This window comes from Lepisma saccharinum, chromosome 25, assembly GCF_977018435.1.
Source record: "Lepisma saccharinum chromosome 25, izLepSacc3.1, whole genome shotgun sequence".
Lineage (NCBI taxonomy): Eukaryota > Metazoa > Arthropoda > Insecta > Zygentoma > Lepismatidae > Lepisma > Lepisma saccharinum.
The window spans coordinates 25,252,961-25,273,277 of NC_139253.1; the positions used below are offsets into that span (position 1 = coordinate 25,252,961).

Here is a 20,317-nt window from a genome sequence, read left to right on the forward strand (position 1 = left end):
TCCGGGAAACATCTTTCTCAATTTATCGCTGGTCGTTGCAGTGACCACCCGACGCAGAGAAAACAAGAAAAACTAGGCAACGTAATGAACTTTACTCAGAATATATATTGATACTTATTTTGAGTGGCGCAACCAGAATTCTTTCGAGGGAAATGCATTTGCTGCATCGCCATTGTTTTGTAATATCTTTGGAGGGAGAAGTTTTGGTATCTAATCTGAACTCAAATTTGCCTTAAACTAAAATTTAATATAACTTTAAACTTGTCACAGAAGAAACGAATAATAACCTGGAAAGCAGGTTTGATTTAATTCTGAACTATGCTAAATTATGTATTAATTTAAATGAAGTGTTGTTTTAAGTCCATTTTATGCACAGGTAGGCTAATTGGGAATGGACATACAGTTTAAAGTGGGGTCCGAACCACTGTGCAATATGCCTCCACCGGGTATCGAACCCGGGACCAAATGGTAGTAAATAAAGTATTTGTTTAGTAAGGGTTTATGTAATGGTTCAATCCCATTGGATGGAACTGTAGGCACATCTATGTGTGATTATAGGTAGCATATTTCAACATCGAAGTCTTTTTTTCTATGTCCATTGTATGGATATCCTAATCTTGACTGGAGTTGCAGTTTAAAGTGGGATTCGAAACACTAAATATGTCATCCAGCAACGCCTAACAGCTCCCCAGAACTTAAAAAAAAAAACCTAAAGTTTTTCACCTAGGCCTATTTTATGATCATTTTATTGGTATATTTGACTATACCCCCTCTCCATAAAAACGAACTTAGACACGCCCAAATTGAATATTGTGGCTACACCTCTATCCTTTCTACAAAGCGACAACGTTAACCTCATTGAGGGTGTAGAAAAGTTATGAGCGCCCTCTCGATTTTCTTGCATCCCTTCCATTTCCGCAATAATTTTTGTGGCGATATTGCCGATTTGTTCAGTTTTAATATCTGAAGCGATTGCTCTTTCTGGTTTGAGTTTAGCGTTGTGTATTAAGTTTAATGCGTTACATTGCTTACTGAATATCTTGCAGATTATGTATCGTCCCCACGCTACCCATTAGATCTGGTTTCTGGATAGACGTTCGAAATTCAGTGCCATCGTTAGGTCTATAACATATCTGGGCGTTCTGGTACTCGATGATACTTGTATTTTTTCTAATTAAGCTATGCTTTTCTGCCTCTTTTAACTTATCGCGACTATGAAGGCGATGATTAGAAAATAAATGTACAAGAGGCTTATGTTCTAAGCTCTCTGCGATACATTGTTCATCTCAAAGAGAACATGGTGATGTTTCATGAGTTGGCAGCCTGATTTCTTTTAAGAATTAGGAACCTGATTTATCAGGAAATTGGCAACCTCATTGCTTATGAGTTGGCAACCTTGCTATCACTTCAAAATCCAAAAGTGAACGAGAGAGAGCCCTACCTTTACACACACACACACATAAACAAAAACTACTTGTACATACACATAAACTCACCAATACAACATGTGAACACGTCCACACAACGTCGCATCTACCCACTCAGCTCCTAACACTTTCTCAGTCAAGTGACGTACTGAAACACACTACAAACCTAAGAAAACGACCACAAAATAAGTATCATATTAAAAAAACTTTGTAAACCGGGTTTGTTCTGGACTACCGAAGAACCCCGGTACAAGATCCTGTGGATTACATTGTAACTTGCAGGAATGTATTTATATGTATTCTTTGAACCAAACAAAGCCACGAAGAAATGAAAACGGGGGAGCCGATATTTCTTGGAAAAGACGTTTTGGTCTTTTTAGGTACCAGAACATAAGCGAATACCCTCGAATGTATGCGGGTGGAGGCGGGCATCTTCTGGGGGTTCCCCTTTTTCTGTCCAAGAACCTTTTATCGGGCTGAATTTAAATACGGTTCAGAAACCTTCTTTCAGGATCAGTTTAAATAGGGTCCAAGTTCCTGTTATGGAACCCAATAGAACCCATTAGAATGTACGGGTTCCTGGATGTTTATCAACCCTGGAAAATAATTACTCCAAAATTTCTTAGTCTATCTTTTAGTAGGCAGAGACGTCAATCTCTGTCGTTCAGCAGGATCGCCAACTTCAAGCAGCTTCATTGACGCTTCATTTTCTGTTACTAGGTGTCATCAAGGAGAGCTTGACATAACAAAACAGAGCACGTATCTCCCCGTAGATCGACCGTTAAATTTCCCTCCTTTGAAATATTTCCCTTTTAACCACTTTAGGTGACATTGGATTTGACGAAAGGGAATATCCCGTTTCGACTAAAATGGCGGCCAGGTTATTATATCGTGCTGATAAGCAATTAAAAGAAGCGGGAGTACACGGGAAAGGGACAGATTTCCGTAATGATTGTAGAATGAAGAAGAAATACAGGTAGATAGCGGTAGAGTTTGCCTACGATTACCTTTGCTGTTGATTGTACCTTTTATCCCTGAGCCAGTCGCTTATTGCTACTTAGCAGTGCACTGAGCTACCATTACTTTCTTTCCCCTCTTCCACTTTCCTTTCTGCTTTCTCTTTGTCATGGTGACCTACCAATGATTGTCCTGAAGCATCGCTGTCTTGGATCTGCACAGAAGTCCGTGACCCCTGTTGACTTCCTCGGATGCCTGAGGACCCAGATGAAACCTCCCGTGTCTGCTCTCTCTCTATACCCAAAGACAAACAGGTCGAGAAGTCTGGTAATTTCCATCCTTCGCTCGTTCATACAAACACAACCAGTCTTGTCTTGTGTAGTAATTGAGGATGTTCTCATATCAAGAGTCGATCCACGGTGGATTTGGTGTCTTCCTTTACTTGTTTCGCTCCGAATATTTTGTAAATTTGGCTCGAACGAAATCATCTTCTCAACATGTACTCGAAGGAAGCCTAAACAGCCAGGATAAATTATCGAAGCTTTGGCAGCCCCGTAGCGAGGGGAAGGCTAGAAGACCATGCACAGAGAGCGCCATCAAATCATTTTTTAAAAAATGGAAAATAAAACAGTCAGAATATGCGACAAAATTTACACTTGGAATTGTGTGTTTTCCAAACTAGCAGAAATAGAACGTTTTTGAAGAAGTTCTTCAGACATTAACACGTATCCAAAATATTATTAAATATTCTAAACATTTCCTTTATCAGAAATGCAAACTACGAGTCTTAAATATAACCTATATTTTTTAAATGATATTTCTTTGTTTCCTCATTTCAAAATTTCCCGGATGTAAATATTATAAACTATGGTATAAGAAGGAAATATTAAAGGATGCACATAAGATGTCGGAGACTGCTTGATAGTACGAGAGGGGCAGGGGGCAAACCAAAATCCTGCTTATGTAGCTACGGGGCTGAGATTTAACGTTTATTCTATATCTCAGTAATAACTGAAAAATTAATGCAAGAAAAGAAGGGTTCTTGAGCGATAAACAGACAATCCTTAAATTAAGCGACAAAGTACTAAGATTTAGTTTTTGCCAACACGACTTTCTTCAGATTGTTGCTATCCGACGCTGCTCGCTTACAGCTTTCTCTCGCTTATCACAGGATTTGTTCTATAATTCCTGGCTTGTGCGTACAGGAACCATGGAATGGCAAAAAATGTGTATTTTTTCCGTCACACCCTGTACAATGAAACATTGAAATACCATTTTTGCTTAACCTATTGTTGATTTGTTGTTTTAAGTCCACTTTATGCACAGTAAGGTTAATCGCGACTTGACCTACAGTTTAAAGTGGGATCCGAACCACTTGTGCCTCCACCGGGTATCGAACCCGGGACCCCTTGATTACAAGGCGACGACGCTACCACTGCGCCATCAGGAAGGCTTCTTGCTTACCCTTTTGGAGCGGCAAGTGCATATTACGCGCACCAGCTACCCTTTTGTCACAAAGCCAGTTCAACACAAAAAAGCGAGAGATACTAAGCCGGGGGTGGGGTGGGAGTCATCCGCCCACACGCACGCACGCATTGGAAGTTGCCGGTTCATTGCGAAGGTCAGTGTCTGCAGATAATTAAATCACGACTTCCTGTACCTTGACGCCGGATCCAGATAAGGTTCCATCTGACGCGGTTTTTCCCCCCACGAGCTTGCTTTCAAATTCAGGCAGAAAAACAGAAATCCAGGAAGTGGGAGATAAATTAGATCACGGAACGTTCAACTTACTTGAAAAAAACCTGCGTGGAAGGGATCTGAACTATGACGTAATATTGTTGTCCACTGACGCACATTTGTCAATTAATCGCTATCGAAACTGCGCGTATCGGAACGCCAATAACAAGTTATTTTTACGAGATTGAAACCCTTTGGAATGATAACGCAATATGCTTGGATTGACGTACTGTGTGTTGTGTTGTTTTTTTTGTCACTTTTGGGCTAATTTTCCTAACGCACATTTCGTTACGAATGTCGTATCTGATACACAAAGTATGGACCAATCGCTTCAACAATTTCATCGAAATGAGTAAAGAATGCTCCCTCTCCGGAATATTTACTTTAAAAACAGCATTTATGTTGTTAGCATATGGATATTTTTACTGAACAGCAATGTTCTCATTATAATATATATACGAGGGGAGACTGAAAAGTTTTCGGCTAGACCAAGAAGGAAATGATGTTGAACCATCTAACTTTCCTACTGTTTAACATATTCACCCCGAAGTTGCACATTGTGTCTCAAATCTGTTTAACCGTTTCAAAAAGAGTTACCTTGACTGGCCTTCAAGATACTGATATTTTGCTGCTATCAGGTCTAAATCCTTTTGTTATCTTGTATGGTTAGGAAGATCTGGCTAGTAGGGTGAATGGTCTATGCACCGAAACCCCAATTACTTGAAAACAGGCAGTCGTTTTCCCAGCCTTGTGTGAGGGAGCATTATCCTGCAACTCCCACATTCTCCTTTACCATCGACTTAAAATAAATGAAGAATAGTGTTATGATCTTACTAATTAGTACATTATGCTATGAGATAACACACTTTACAGCGACAAAGTTTATATTTAGATAACGGGGTCGGGACGAGAACTTTTCAGCCCCCCCCCCCCCCGCCGTGTTTGTGTTCATGCAGAATTATGTGAATTTTTTTGGCACACCCTGTGTAATAAAACACAACACACATACACACACAAATATATGATCCACAAAGACAACATAAGGAAACATCACTGTGGGGTCAAAAATAGTCATTCTGTATAACGTTCGCGAATCCCCCCATCCCCTCCTACCAAAGAATCATGTGAAAGTACTGTACTGTATCATTTTCCACATTGAAAACGCGACGTGCTTCGTCTTTGTTGTGGCTTTGAAAAGAGGAAAATGAATGTTTTCCTGGTCCCCCACCCCTCTTGTTCCAAGTGCACATCCTTTGCACATGCTCGTGCCTGGGTGATAGTCAGCGAATCCATGTCCAAAACGACAATCCGCGAACAGGAAACGTCGACCAATCCCCCCAAGGTCGTCAACATTGGAAACGCACGATCCGAATTCTGCGAAAGTTGCCATAGAGACAAAGTTGCAAGCGGGTAAATTATGGAGGAAGACGCATCGCTGTAACTGGCCTTGCTTAACCTACACTGCCAGGCCGTGGAAATGACTTTTACATTTTACGCATTCCTAGTCACTTTTCCGCCTCCTTTGCCTAATCGCGACGAATGATGATGATAAATAAAATTGATTGGCACCGATACCCATGCCAAAGACGGGACTCGAAACCGGTACCCTCAGTGGGCTGCCGAAGTGGGACTGTGGGAATGAAGAGAACGCCATGTTGCCCGACCTTCGTGGCAGAGTAGTTAGCACAGCGCGCTACGACGCTGGCGGTCCCGGGTTCGAATCCCGGCCTTGGCATGGGTATTCTTTTTGAGTGTCCGTTCATCAATTTCATCATATCATCATCATATTCGCGACTAGCCAAAAGTGTCAGAAATGCGAAGTAAAAATAAAACCAAACCAATCAATCGAAATTTCTGCTTTTATTTTGTAACATCTTAGTAACGTTGTTAGAAACTGCACCTTCCCGGTGGTATAGTGGTAACGTTGTCGCCTTGTAATTAAGGGGTCACTGGTTCCATACCCGGTGGAGGCACACAGTTGTTCGGATTCCACTTTAAACTATAGGCCCAGTCCCGATTAGCCTATCTGTGAATAGAGTGTACTAAAACAAAATTCAATCACAAACCAAACAAGGACCCTGGACTAGCTCTGTGGTTCACCCAGCCACTAATACATGGATACCTAGGGCCGGAGCGTGGAGCTGATGACATCACCTCCTCACCGCCTAGATTGTGAATGTGTGTTGCACCTCCATATACCTTCACGGTATGGTGCAATGTCCAGGGATATTTTACCTTTTTTCTATATACCTTGAGATATCCAGTAAAAAAAAGGTTCCCTGGTTCGTATTCCCTACCTCTTATGTTACAGCGAATCTCCACCAATCTCTCTTTTTAGGAAATACAAAGAATCCCTGGAAAAGCTTTCCATCGGATTACTTTCAGTGACCTAAATTCATTATTCAGCACGAACAGATGCCTTCCTCAGTGGGCCGTGACCAAAACTTTGCTGCGAGAGACTCGGTGTTAGGACTACGATTAATTAATGAGATTCCTGAAGCGAACACTTGCTAAACTATACGCTCCTCCTCTCTGCACAATAATCCTTTTTAGGTAAACTTAGAGTTTGGATATCTTGGTCCCTGCTTTGATTCAGTCTCAACCTTTTCGTTGAAAATTTTGGCTCCGTTTGGGTATGAAGTTGAGAATCCACCTATAGAAAATCATGAATAGTTGTCATGGGCACAAGCACCACATAAGCACCCGTAGAGTCAAGATTCTGGCATAGCTTTTGTGTACATTGTACAGTCACAGGCAATGAAAATGAGACACTAAGATCCTGCAAAGTGTTGCTCTGTGCGTTGCCCAATTCTACAGCGATCATCCGACTTCAATAGCAACTTTTTAATAGAAAGTTCTGCTACAGCCGTAGAGTTTACTACACACATAACAAATTCCAGGAAAGCCAGTATTTATTATTTATTTATTAAACAAATTAGTCATACATACATTTTATGCATTACATACATTTGTGCATTACATAACTTGTTTTACTAACTACTATACAGACGAACCCCTCACTCCTTTCTCCACTGGCCCAGTAAGGCTCTTTTGAATGATTGAAGTGACAGACTGTTTATATCAACGCTCGGATCATTTGCTACCACTTCATTACAATTTTTACCCATTTTTCACATCGGAGATATCTTTACATAGTTTGTTCTAGATTTTGGCACATGGAACAACCCGGGTTTCGGTCTGGTTCTCATTTGAGGTACACGATATTGTAATGCAGATACTAGAGTCTATTTTGTTATTTACAATTTTATATAGCGTGCTCATCAAATTAGGAATAAACCTTTCTTCAAATTTTTTCAATGTTAAACTGCGATACAAGCTCAGAGTACGAAGTAAATTTAGGGTACACTTTGTCGTATTTGTACTTTAGGTAGCTCAAGAATTTGGACTGAATCATCTCTATTTCTCCCATATGTTTTTTGTCCAAGGGCTGCCATATTACCGATGTATATTCTATGAGTGAACGTACTAGGGAAACATACAAAGTTATTAATATTGATGTACTTGCCAGATCTTCCCCACATCTTTTTATGAACCCTAGTTACTTATACGCTTGGTTAACGATACGATGGATATGTTCTTTAAAGCATAGGTTATAGCGTCATATGTGACACCAAGATCCGTGAATTTACTGACCCTTGTTATTTGTTTTCCACCCACTTGATGAGGAAAGTTTCTTACTGCTTGAGCCTTTGTTATAGACATTTATAGACCTGACATCTATCAAGATTAAATGAAAGTCTATTATTTTCGCTGACTTACAGACGTAAATAGATTACTACTACTTCTATCTTCGTCAGAGCAAATTGTTCTAAATATTTTCATATCATCAGCAAATAGGAGGCAACGCGATTTCGAAATTATTTTCGGGAGGTCATTAATAAATAGAAAAGAAAAGGAGTGGACCCAAATTGGATTCCTGCGGCACCCCAGAAGGCATAGGGTATTCCCGCGATATGTATCCTCTATAATTAACAAATTGTTTTCGGTCCATTAGGTAAGATTTTAGTAGAATAATTACGTTTTTTTTAGAAATATTAAGATACGATAGCGTCTGGAGTAAATTATCATTATTTACGGAATGAAACGCCTTGGCCAGGTCAGCATAGAATACATCTACCTGTTTTCTTTCGTCTAATTCAGAAGCTACAAATTGTGTAAATTTGGCAAGGTTTGTGATTGTCGATATATAGTATATATATATATATATATATATATATATATATATATATATATATATATATATATATATATATATATATATATATAACCAACCAACATGTTGCATGGGAGATATAGCCGGTCGTACATTGACCATTATCCGCTCATACAGTATTTGTTCAAACACTTTGCAAAATGCTGGTAGAATTGACACTGGCCTAAAATCAATCAATGTTCTTTGCATTTGCTTTCTTTGGAATGGGATTAACTTTAGTAATTTTCCATTTTGATGGTAAGGCGTGATGTTCCAAAATTTTATTGAATATTATGTTCAACTGTTCTATTAGCGGTTCAGCACACCCCTTGACCACATAGGGAGGTATGTAGTCCATCCCCGCTGCTTTTTTCGGTTTCAATATTTTAATTGCTTTATCGATCTCGTTCAATTCGATACGCGATATATCGAGTTGTGAAAGCACTCCGGTTTCGCAACTTATCCGATTCAATTATAGAGTACTGTGAAGCATCTTTGTACACGGATAGAAAATAGGGAGGAAATGCATTTACAATATCGTGACCATTGTTCAGTATCTAGGTCCCATTTTTATTGTTCGGCAATGTTTCTTTTTTTTATCTTATGTTGTATAACACTCCTTTATTCGACAACATTGGCGTTGCTATGGTGACAAGAAAATAACGGTTAACGTTATGGTTGATAAATTGAATGTACTAAGACTTGGTTTCGTACATTTTTCTTTCTTCATTATAAATTTCAGTGAATTTAGTACTGTAATCAACCCACAGAAGTTCACCTCAGCATTCGTGGAGAAAACTTCAGTGTTTAATAGCAGTGCAAATACGTTTAAGTATTGACGTTGATATAGCCCAACTTTTGGTGGTCACTGACAATGTATGCTATTTCCTTGTCCATTTAGCCGGTGGCGGAGTGGTTAGCATAGCGATTCCGAGTTCGATTCTCGGCCTAGACATGAGTGATCTTCGTGAGTGTCCGTTCATCAATTTCATCACATTATCACTCATCCTCATTTTCGCGATTAGCCAAAAGTGGCAGAAATGCGAAGTAAAAATCAACTAAATGAAACAAAAACCTTGTCCATTTCTTTCCATTGATCTCTCTTCTTCAACAACGTGAGCCGACAACAGCAAAGACCACGCCAAGAGGTCCCGGGTTCCAATACCGGCCTGGGCATGGGTGTTCCAGGGTTGTTAAAAGTCCAGGAATTTTAAATAAATTGAATTCCGGTCCAGGAGAGAAAATCATCAAGCGTAAACGGGTTCTGGACCGTAAAGAACCTTTTTATCTGTAAAGTATTTCAATTCGGTCCAGGATCCTTTTTCCCGATCAATTTAAATACGGTCCACGAACCTTTTTCCTGAATGAATTTAAATACGGTTCAGGAACATTTTTTCCGGATGAATTTAAATTGGGTCCAGGAACCTTTTTTCCCGAACCAATTTAAATTCGGTCCAGGAACCTTTTTTCAGAATCAGTTTAAATAGGGTCCAAGTTCCGTATTGGAATGAAACAATACGCAACTTGGATCGAATACGGACTTGACGATAAACAATTATCCACTTGTGAGCATGAAAGACTAATCCAGGTGCTGGCTATCTCGAGAATCTAAGATTCAAGGTAGAAATGGGCGAAACGCAAACGATGCAGTCACGTTACCCGTCTCCATGTAGTCCCATTCTATCGCGCGCGTTCCTTTCCTTGGTTGTAGTAACACAGCAGCCTCACGTTACCTCATCGACGGCTCCTATTGGCTGCGGTTCCTGGATCGGATGCCGGAGCAACATGTGACGGGTTTGTTTGAACTCAATGTGACGCCACATTAATATAGTCCATTGCGTTGTGTACAATGTACAGTAACTCTTCGACAAGGGTGTATTTGAATGTGGCCCACGAGAGAACAACAGCGTTATGATTTATTTCCTGCGATACGGTTCTACAACCGCAGTGTGACATTCCAGTGTAAACGTACTCGCGGACATTTTTAGAAAGCAACTTTCAATAGGTCAACCCTGGTCTACGAATTGTAAATAAATTCAATACCTGACTGGAAGAGAAAATCAGCAAACGTGAATGAGTTCTAGACAGTGTATAACCTTTTCATATTTATAGCATTTCAATTCGGTCCAGGAACCTATTTTCCAGATCAATTTAAATACCGTCCAGGAACCTTTTTTCCGGAAGAATTTGAATTGGGTCCAAAAACCTTTTTTCCAGGAACAATAAAAATGCAGTCCAGGAACCTTTATTTATTGAAACAATACGCAACTTGAACTGAATTTAAATTGTGCGAGAAAAAAGGTTCCGGTCCGGTAACAACCCTGGGGTGTTCTTTGTGAATGTCCTTTCATCATATCGGCATCCGTCCTCATCTTTACGATTAGCCAAAATCGGCAGAAGAGCGAAGTAAATGAAATCAATCAATCAACCAACAACAAAGAAACATCCATCTCTATCGGGGCCTTCCTGATGGTGCAGTGGTAACGTCGTCGCCTGGTAATCAAGGGCTCTCGGGTTCGAAGGCACATGGCACAGTAGTTTGGATCGCACTTGAAACTGTAGATCCAGTCCCGATTAGCCTTTCTGTGCATAAAGTGGACTTAAAACAACAATTCAAAATTCAGAAAATAAATAACATCCATCTCTGTCTCCAATTCGAAGCCAGGACTTCTCAATACCTGCTGCAGATAGGAGATGAACTCCTGTATATGTAGTCTTGGCAGAAACCTAATATATCATGAGTAGAACTTCAACGAGTTGAACTGTGTATTTCTGTCAAGCAGGGGTGCCCACAGGGGGGGTTTCATGACGCGCCCGCGTCATGGCAATTTTTTGGGTGGACAAAATTTTATACCAATTCTATATATCTTCACACAAAAATTGGCGAGATCGTATCGTTTGATTGACTTGTTATTGATTTTTAATTTTCGTTATTGTGTATAGTTTTTGTACCTACCTGTGGGTGATCGCCACCTCTTAAGCCTATAGAATCGGTTTGGATTGGGGGGGGGGGGTATTCGCATTAATACAAGGTTAGTCGAGCAGACAAACTGTACACAAGAAGGTTGACTAACAATGGCAGTGAGCCTAAAGTATCTGAAGTAAACCTATGTTGCTTAAATATGTCTGTATTATACAGTGACGCAACCAAAGGGGGAGCAGGGGGTCTTTGCCCCCCCCCCCAAACCTTTGACGGAAGTCAATTTTAGGGGGGCAAGGAGGAACAAATATTGACGGCCAAGGGCACCTGCAGGGGGAGCACAGAGGAGCAATTACCCCCCTTCGATTTCAAATTTTATGCAAATAAAAATACATTTTGTAAAATGTTCTTTGCTTCCTTCGCTCGCATTATCTGCTTTTCTCGTGTTCGTCAAGTTCAGACCTGTAGCTAGGGGCGGCGGGAGTCGGCCATAGGCTCCGAATGATCTGAAGAAAAGTTTTAAAAGAGAGAATGCCATGGCGTCCAGTGAAATTATTTGCGCCCTATTAAATCAATATTGTTTTCAATTGCAAAAATTGGATCTAAAAATCTACTTTTGCTTGTTTTCTATAATGTGTAATGTATTTAAATAATATGTGTTGTATATTTGTATTGAATAAGCTTTGAATACGTACACAATTTAGTGTTAGCTTGTTGCATACTATGTATTTTCTTATTTTATGTCGCTCCATGTTGCATAGCGTAAAACATATGTTGTACATGGAAGTTACACATGTATCTTCGGAATGGATTTATTATTCATTTTTGCCATTCAAAAATACAGTTTGTATGCTTGATTTCCATTATTAGCTAATGTGAAATTGACGGTGTTCAAAAAATATTTCAAATCGTTTGTTCCAAACAAATGCTTTAGCACAGACTTCTACCCCCTTTTTGCGTAATTTATGAGGATAATAACTACTACTAATACTACTACCACTAGTAATAATAATAATGTCATTATTATTATTATAATTGGTACGTTTATCCTGGTACTTGCCCCCCCCCCTACAAAAATTCGTGGTTGCACCTCTGATATTATATTTTTCCGCAAATTTTGTCTGACAAGAATAATTTGAGTAATGAATTCGGCATAAACGGGGGGGGGGGGAGGAGAACTGTTCTACCTTTTTGGGGAGAGCGCGTCATGGGGGGGATGGACACCCCTGCTGTCAAGTACCTAACCTTTCCGAATTGCCTTATTTACGCAATAGTTCAGAGGTCGATTCATCTTGCAGAAAAGCAAAGAGAGCCATTACGCAACGCCTTTTTTTTTTTTTACAGACAAAATCCCTCCTGATGCTCGCACAACGCAACGGCCTTTGAGAAAAAGACCAAGATATGCAGGGTTCAGCTTGCTGTGAAAGATCCTCATTACAATGCACCGACTATTTTTAGACGACTTTAAGTCCGAATAGGGGAATAATGGTTGTTCGGGTGTTTTTGATCTAATTTTAGCTTCTCTTATATCCTCTTCTCCTGTTGCTGTTGGCGTAAAAGTGACATGCATTCGCGCACAGACGAGTGCGCGCAAGTTAAAAAGAGTTTCATTGTCCATTCGCCCTAATTCCTTCACTCATTGCTGCTCAAGACCTCGATGCTTGGTAATTTTCCCTGACGAAGGGAAAATCCCCCCGAAGCAAGTATTTTTCTCCATAATGGAAAATTTTCCTGGTGTAAATTTCCCTCCACCTAAAGAATGTTTTCCCTCATCAATATGTTGTAGGGGTGTCAGGGGTGATTCCTTGAGAGGTACCAAAAAATAAACATCAGTTTCATGTAGTATACTCCGGTATAAACTTGCAGGCTATAGAGGCTCTGGCGTGTGGACCTGCGGCCAGTATAATCATCTATAGCAGTGGTACGCGTACCTCCATGGCTACATGAACTGCTTGAATGCCGGACCCTGTGGCCGAGTGGTTAGCACATCGCGCTGCGATGCCAAGGGTCCTGGGTTCGAATCCCGCTCGGGTTTGGTTGTTTGCAAATGTCGATTCATCAATTTCATCATTTCATCACTCATCCCCATCTTCGCAAATTAGCTAAGAGGCACAAAACGCGAAGTAAAGTACACTCAATCAATCAATCAATGAACTGCTTGAAGGGGTACGCAATCAGCTCGGAGAGTACCTAAATACAAGTACCGAAATAGAATAAATTTGGAGCCGAATCTCCGCTAGAAAGTTTCAAGTGCACAACCACACAAGAAACTGTATCAGGCTATGCAGGCACATCCTTCTCACTAGAAACTCTGAGGATTTACAATAAAAAAAGCTCCACAATTGTGCTCGACTTTACTTTTTTTTCAATGTATGAAAATTAGTTTTTTTATGTACTTCTTAGCATACACGTGTTTCACATTTTTATTTTTGTAACTAAACAATCAAAAGTATTGTATACGTAGAAATACCCAATAAAATAATAAAGGTGGGATTCTAATGTTTATTTATTTACCACCTTTCCCCATACTGTCCGAATGTCATTTTTCCCTATTGCAAATACACGCCTCCAACATATCAGAAACGCCCCACAAATCAGGGAGCCAAAAAAATCCCCAAAACCCATTATTCGGAGAAAACCTATGATGGGTTACATTAGACATTTAGTTAGAATTAAAGGGTACAATGAGAAAAAAGTTCGAGAACCGCTGCTCTGGTTTGGTTTGAGTTGCTGTTTTAAGTCCACTTTATGCACAGTAAGGCTAATCGGGACTGGACCTACAGTTTAAAGTGGGATCCGAACCAGTTGTGCCTCTACCGGGTATCGAACCCGGGACCCCTTGATTACAAGGCATTGACGCTACCACAGCGCCATCGGGGAGGCCCGAGAACCGCTGCTCTATAGGGTTGTGTGTTGTGCTGTTTTTTAACCATATATGTGCTGGATGCCCCTTTAGAGCCTCATATTTTGACATGGATAAGAAGATTTTTGTCTTCGGAGACAGGTGTTGATTTTAGTTACAATAAGGGGCTGGGCATCGTATAATATGACGGGCGCAAATAACTTAAGTGCTGACGCATCCCAAATTTTAACTCAACTAATATATTGTTACAGGCCTCCGTGTTAGCCTACGAAGGCAGAGGTCTCAGGATCGAATTCTTTATAAGGGATGGATGTATCATTGTGTTCGTCCCATCCATTCGATCACTCGTACTCATCGTCGCGATTAAACCAAGAGACAGAAAAGCACCACAATGTAACGGAAATAGAAATATGAAAAGAAAGTGAAATATCTCGTTAGTGCCGTATTCAAACATGTATTGATTGTGTTCTTAGCATGCGGTACTTGCCCAAACATGTACCCAAATACCTCGACTGAAAACAGTATATATATGCACATTCCTTGCCTGGTGCAGTAATGTAACTGCCATCTTTCCAACTAAAGTCTTACATAATTTTATTCCTCCCACATGTACCGTCTCTTCTTGGCGACCTTGATTTGTGCATTCCTCTATTCTTCCCTTTATTTTTTCTTTAATGCTAAACTCTATTTTCCCCGTAATTCTTTTCCATTCTCACATTGTCAGTCTTAATTTTCAATACCTTTTTACTTTGTTGATTGTTTCTTCTCTTCATTTCTGCCACCTTGTTCTGTTTAATTGTTCTTATGTCTATTTTCCGAGATCTCTTTTTACATTCTAGTTGAGGCAACTAGAGTGACCAGTAAGTTGTGGGTTCGAGTTCTTTGCAGTGTTCTGCCAACAGCTTTATCTCATCATCCTCAACGTTGCTGTTAGCCTAATTAGGCAGAAAAGCGACGTGAAATGAGAAAAATATAAATACCCGTACGAAATTCTTGTGTGTGTCACACTGGAGGTGGTCATCCATGTGAAACTGTAAATTTATCACTACACCCTGAAAAGTGTGGTTCACAGTAACACAATGCATGGTCTTACAAACAACTCATACCTGGTGTAACAGAACTCTTCTTTATTGGTGTTAACAGGCAATTGGCATTGTTCAGCACTGTCTTTGATGTTACACCAGTGAGCTGTCACACAAAGCCAAGTACAGAGACCATTCACACAAGATTATGTGTTGTCTTACATCGATTATGATGGGTACCACGTTTGGTGCATATTTTTAGATGCACTATTTTAATTTTATTTTATTAATAAATGAAGGACTCGGAGGTAAGTGACATTGTGGTCATTATTGAGTTTATTAAGCAGAAAAGTTACTGGAAGCTACACTGTAGATAAATTGTTTTCGTCTTGTGTTTACCATCAGAAGCGTTCAATGGGTCAATGCAAATTGCATGACATGGCAATTACACGCGAAAATTGAAGGATGGCTGTTTTTACTTTGTAACTCAATAATGATCAAAATGTCACTTATCGTGTTTTACTCCCGACCCCTTCAAATAATAAAAAAAATGTAACAACAACCTTCTATGAGAGAGGTTAAATAAACTGTATCTAACGAGGATGCCATTTACATAATGCCATATACGAGGCAAATCGGCGAAGCATTGAATATCCGTTGTTGAAGTCGTCCACAAAATATGATTGAAATTGGCGATCAGCTTTCCCATGCGGGAATATGCAGCACTTAATAATTCTCCACTCCAAGTGTCTTTTCATGCTTATTTTCCTCCACCCTTCAAACAATCCATGCCACAAATGAAGCACGCGACCAGTCGTGGTGCGCGCATGTGATACCAAAAACGTGTTCACGAGCTGCAAGGTTGATCAGGACGAACGCACTCACAAAAGAAAGAAAAAAAGGTTTATCTGTGAACGCGAGTGGCACAAGTGTTTCGAGGTCACGTGATGAGCGTCTCTAGCGATGACAACTGGGAGGATGTCATCTATGCGTAGGTCCTGCTCGCTGTGCAGCGTGCGACAGGCGGCTCCCCCGTGATCCGACCAGGGAAACTGCCAAGTACCGTGGGGAATTCGAATGAAAAACGTGGTTTACCTGTTCGGTAACGTGAATCTTCTACCCCACTCTGCTTGCTCCAAGCTAAAAATAATCTGACATCTGAAACGAACGTCTTTCTCCCCTTTTGCTCGTGGGGTTAGCAGAAGCAGTTTTATGCTCATGCAAGTGATGATGCTTCCCGAGCTCAACCTACACATACTTCGCTGTACAGAATCTTCTTCTTGTTTTTTTTTCCAACTTAGAAATCCTCCTCCGTTGTCTTGAGTTTTCGTAATGTGGGAGGAGATAGAGATTTGGATAACGAGTTCAGGTTTCGAGATTTGGGTATCGGATCCAGGACTCTACTTCTGGGATCCAAAATTCGAGATATACTGTAGATATAGGATCCAGGATTCGTGGTTATCGGATCTAGGATTCGAGATATGGATATTAGATCTAGGGATGTAGATTTGGGTATCGAATTCAGCATTCGAGATTTGGACATCTGATCCAAGATTCGAGATTTGATTCTCGGTTTCAAGAATCGAGTTTCGGATATCGAATCCAAGATCCAGAATTCGGATCCGAATGCCCATCCTATTATCGTGACCAATTTATGTGCAAGGCCTATATGGATGGCTTCCAACTGCAATCTCTTTAAAGAAACGGCAAGTGATACGACATTAATCTATGAATACTGACACTGTGCCTCGTTTACCTCATTGCCTCCTTCACATATGCTTCACATATGCAAAACTGTTTTTCCTTTTCTTTCTTATATTTTTCAATTATAATATTACATATTTTGTATATTTATAGCTTAAGTGTAACCCTACTTCAAATAATAATACATAAATAATAAAAATATGTAGTGCTTCCTATAAAAATCTTTATGTACTCCTGGATGATGTAGCGTACAGTACTATGAGGCAGATAGCTGAGTTGAGATTTTAAGTCCACTTTATGCACAGTAAGGCTAATCGGGCTGGACAGTTTAAAGTGGGATCCGAACCACTATGTTCCTCCACAGGGTATTGAACCCGAGCCCCCTTGATTACAAGGCGACGACGATGCTACTGCGTCATCGGGGAGGCTATGAGGCAGACAGAGCTCCTGTGACTCTTACAGAAATGATCATATTATGAGCGAAGCGAGCAAGAACATTTTTTTAAGACAATTTCTTTTCAAACTTGCAATTTAAGAGGGCGCCAATACTTCTGCTTGGCGCCACAACATGTTGCGACATTCTCTCTCTTCCTCTTTGACGACTCTGAGCCAAGGTTCACACTAGTGCGTTACATCTTCCGGAAGGTTGATACAGAAGTCACTAGCGCAGATAAACAGCATTGCTGCAAAGCAGCATTCGTTAATTGAAAAGTATTAATCTAAATCTTGCTTCCATCCGAGAATTTGCACTCTTCCCTCTGTCTTTTTTAAATTCTTGTCAAAAGTAACTTCATGCGTAAATTAGTTCACAGAAAACCATGCCCAGATGAGAAATCATTGCCCGCAGCGTTATGCAATTCTGCTTCAGCCACGAGATTGTTGAGGGGAGGGGATTGTGATGTTCTTGTGAAAGATCTGCAAGGTTCTCTTTCAAGGTCTGCGTTGGAGATGCCGGTTGCTTGGACCTTGCGAAATCAATGCAAAAGGCCCCGAGGCGATTAGCACTTGTTTGCGAAGCAAGGCTGTTCTCGTAAATCATATCTTTGTGAAGATCCCTTTTAGCACCATGTTTGCGATTTGTGCAGCAGGTGTCGTTATTGTGGATGAATGAACCGCATTGCTGCTTTCGTTATTTTATTGAGATGTTAATTCCAAGAACGTTTAATCAATTAATTTGCAAGCGACAAACGGGCTTTTGAAGGTTGCAGCGCCATGGTTTCCCTGGCGGGGTTTCCTTTTCAGCTTTGTGATTGGACCTTACGAGGGCGTTTCCAACACGTCACAGCTGGCGCTTGGAACGGCTTATCAGGGGAGCGTGACCTTGAAATGTGTTTTATTGGAGGCCGGAAATATGGTCGGTTGGATTTTCTTAACCCATCTTTTCTGTTCGTAGCGTAGGGTTTAAATGGTTTTTTCCCCACGCTAGCTGTCCCGGGTTCGAATCCCGGCCTCGGCATGGTTGTTTGTGAGTGTCCAATCAATAATTTCATCATGTCATCACTCATCCCCATCATCGCAAATTTGCCAAAAGTGACACAAGAAGCGAAGTAAAATAAAGCAAATAAATCAATCAATTTTTTTTTCCCAGTATGTGTTTCTAGTGGTTTGAAATATTTCTTTCTGTCCTTTTTCCTTGGCTATTCTTTTGTTGACAATTTCCTGTGCGCGTATGGCAACTCTTTTATTTCTTTGCAAATCCATGGTCCACCATTCTGATTGAGGTATTTCCTTAGTTTTCTCCATTCGCCTGGGAAGAATGTTGGGATGGTACCTTTAATGTAGTCGTGTTTCCCGTCGTTGTTAACATGGTAATTATTTGCATTGTAACGAAGCGATTCCGGGTTTGATTCCCGTTGAGAGCACTAGTCAGTGGTTTAGACACACCTTTCAGCCTGTTTTTGCATAACTGTATCAACAACTGTATCAACGGTATTAGGTGTTAAGGTGTGTAGATATATTTGCGTTTCTATATATTTCAGCTACATCTCCAGTGTTCTGTGGTATGGCCTTGATTGTTCAGATCTGGTGTTATCGCTCTTGTCTCAGATATTATCGTGGCAAATCTACTTCTTTCTGGTTTGAAATTATAGTGGCATAAAAGCTCAATATGGTTGGAATCAGTGGCGTGATTATACGCTTTATTTGTGGGTCATCTGGTAGATATGCTACTAAATTATACAAAATGACTTTTTTTCTCAGTGCTCTCACCGAGGCCCTTTTTACATGACCTATGTTTGACACTTAGTCCGGAGACCGAAGTCCCCTTCCTAGGTGCCGGGCCCAGCTAACGGTTTTGATTCCAGGGTACGTGTGACCGGATCGTTTTTTACCCCCGACGAATAGCCGACTCGTGCATAAAGTGACGTTGAATAATAATAATAATAATCAATAATAATAATAATTGATGTTAGCCAGCAGAAATGCTTTGCTGACTTAACGTTGAACTAAAATATAAATACCACCAGTTATGAGGATTAGTATACTATTTGTATGAACACAAATCATAGTCAAATCATAAATAACAAAAATGTATATTATATAACACACAAAAATAGACAGATTACACAACCCCTCACTATCATTCAAGCATTCACACACTCTCTCATACCGCAGGGGAATAATTACATTAAGATAAATACATTGGCCCTTTTTTAGACACCATGCAATATTTAGTTTTTTCTTATGAATATTAAACTGCGCCCGAAGACGTTAATTGGCTTAGAATTAAAGATACTAAACTTTCATCTGCGCGTGCTCATTACATTCTGCCAACGGGCATGACACGTAAACTTTTTATTCTTGCAATTTACCAAAACATTTAAACAATTATTGTTTAAATTATTACTAATGCGCCTTGGAACTTCAGTAACATTAGGCAGGGCACGCAACTCGTGCAACATAGATATCAACTGCAAGGCATACATGTTTACAGAAAAAATGAAGACACTTATGTATGAATATATATTAAAAATAGCACGCAGTTAATTTACTTCCTCACTTAGCAAACTTGAGGGATGATTTCTGCAATAGATACACGATTTATGCCGTTTTAAACAAATATTTACCGAGTAAAGCATATAAGGTGACATAAATAAACATTATTACTCAACAGCTCGGCGCAGAGCGTGGAAAAACAACAGTATGCTGTGAATATATCTTCCGAATTAGCAATTGTCGTGAAATTTAGATGATGCTGGCGAGAAATAATTATAATCAATACCTTTGCGACTTTTAACTTTAAATACAGGTATCTTTTCGTCCGACGGCCGATCTTTGGAGGCTTGGGTAGATGATCACTCACACATATAGAAAATTAACAGTAGTATACTATACCATCTCGACGTTCTAGACGTTTCAGCGACGTTTACCGTAGTCCTCTAAACGGCGGGGGGACGTCGATCCGCGGTCCTCTTTGCGACACTAACACTTCCCCACGCTACTTCTTTGTAGCGGCACTTCGCAATCTTCTTTGAC

At 40.2% G+C, this 20,317-nt stretch overlaps 1 protein-coding gene across 1 annotated transcript in view; it reads left to right on the top strand.

Moving 5' to 3' along the window:
• The window catches only part of LOC145978909 (ribosomal protein S6 kinase alpha-5-like), a 460,399-nt gene that overhangs the window by 150,306 nt on the left and 289,776 nt on the right, over positions 1–20,317 (top strand). The gene's annotated exons all lie outside the window — the stretch shown is intronic.